Here is a 2435-nt window from a genome sequence, read left to right on the forward strand (position 1 = left end):
TTCAGCACCGTCGTAGCTCCCCATAGTGACGTCAAAAAGATTAGATGAGGTTTTTTTACCCCATGGTTCATATATATATATATATATATATATATTATATAGTTCAGTTTAGGTGCTGATCACCGCTGGAGCCAATATAGTGCTCTACAATGAAGGAGCTGTTGTAACAAATTGTTTCAAGACACTACTCAGATCTTGAGTACATATGGACTTTAATACAAATCTGTTTCGCAGGCTAACATAAAGTTAGCTCACTCATCAGTTAGTTTCCATATACATATACACAGCGTATATGGAAACTAACTGATGAGTGAGCTATTTTTATTTTAGCCTACGAAACAGATTTGTATTAAACTCCATATGTACTCAAGATCTGAGTAGTCTCAAGTTCAAGAAGTATATATATATATATATATATATATATATATATATATATATACGTAATTTCTATAGCTCTTATGTTCGAAACTGAACTCAGCAAGCACGTATGGTCGCATAGATAACAACATAGAGCATGAAATTACATGGCAAATTGTTTGCCGCGCTAAACCGTACAGCAGTTCAACTAAACGTTGTAATTTATGCTTGAGCGAGAAATTTGTCATTATCTGTGAACCGGAGCGATGTACCTTGAACAAAAGAAACGAGTTAGTATCATCATGCAGGCACCGAGCGAAGGCGCTACAACAGAATAATTACAAAAATTTGGTTTTATCAACGGAGTTGATAATGTAAATTGGCTACCGTACAGAGATTCTAAAAGCTGACGTTTCGAGCGTTAGCCCTTCGTCAGAGCGAATCGCTAAGCTAATTAGCTTAGCACCCTAACACCAACATGTATGTAAATTTACGTAGTGTTTGTCATATAAAAATAAGTGCGCAGCAGCGTGAATAAAACTCCTGAAGAGTGAGGCTTCAAGTCTTACGAAACAGGCCTGTAGGGCAATTACCGTGTAGCCATGTTTTAATTCTCACAGCCCTCTATAGTTACGCTCTACCTTGTATTGAGCACTCTAACTGGCTCGATCGCTTTTTGATTATTTATTATATATATATATATATATATATATATATATATTCAGGGGGACGTGGGTTCAAATCCCGCTCAGGGCAATTCTTCATGTTTTTCATTCGATATAATTAATCAGTTGATTAACAGGATGGGTTTCATTTCTTCATTCTACGGTCTATATAAATAAGCCTGCATCATTAACTTGATCCCTCTGATTAGCTGATGCCTAAGTTGGTGTTTGCCTGTGAATCGTTAGTCGATCCTTAGGTTTAAGGCTATGAAGGGGTTTAGGCTTTCCCATCTCACTCGTGAAAGAATCCCGGGATACTCACGTTAGGCCAATACACTGTCTCGATAGCTGCGTTGCCAGCGTGGTTGTCCTGATGGTGTAGTGGTCATCACACCCTACCGGTGTTCAGGGGGACGTGGGTTCAAATCCCGCTCAGGGCAATTCTTCATGTTTTTCATTCGATATAATTAATCAGTTGATTAACAGGATGGATTTCATTTCTTCATTCTACGGTGTATATATATATATATATACTTCTTGAACTTGAATAGAATAAATTTAGAAAGCGCTCAACTCTAAGAGGAGCAGTGATAATAATGATCAGTGGTATGAAACTTGATTTTCGTAAAACAGTGCTCATTACATAGAAGTAGAGCGAAGTATATGTGGAAGAAAAAAACAAATAAACTACAAGTTCATCCCTACAAGCCTGTTTTGTGGTCGCCCACTCATCAGGGGATTTCTCCCTGAGAGTGATAAATAGTTTGTTTTTCCATCCGTACGTGTTCCTTGATTCTGGACCCAACAATTCTACTCGTTTCTCTTATGTAAACTAAATGACAGTGTGTACATTCAATTATGTACACGCAGTTCTTAAATAAGCATTTGTTTACCTTCTTAGCTGATGTGCAGGTCTCACGGGACACTTTTGTTGTTCCTTTGGTGGTCTAAAGATACTTGATAGCGGGCGACCAGTCATATAATGAACTTTGATATTTTGAATACCTGATCGCTTGATTACTGCTTGCGTTTGTTGTTTTAGGACCTCGTTGATAAATGGGACTTTTATATACACTGGGTCTTGTGCTAGTTCTTGTTCTGTGGGTTGAATATTACTTGTCCGTAGTGTGCGTTTGATAGTAGAGGTCACGAATCGTTTGGGATATCCATTCCTCTTATGCAGCTTAGTGATCAATTTTATAGTGGCTCGTTGTGATTGTGCGTCAGTAGAGCGTGTGATGGCTCTCTTGATTTCTCCACTAAGAGTTCCTCTCTTTAGAGATAACGGACCATGGCTGTCCCAGGGTGTTAAGCATTGGCTATGTATACGCTTGATGTACAGTGTAGACGAGAAAGAACCCTTTTTTGGATGCAAAGTGACCATGGTGTCTAAGAATGGTGGACGATTGTTGT

Source organism: Montipora foliosa, unplaced genomic scaffold (assembly GCF_036669935.1).
Source record: "Montipora foliosa isolate CH-2021 unplaced genomic scaffold, ASM3666993v2 scaffold_343, whole genome shotgun sequence".
NCBI lineage: Eukaryota > Metazoa > Cnidaria > Anthozoa > Scleractinia > Acroporidae > Montipora > Montipora foliosa.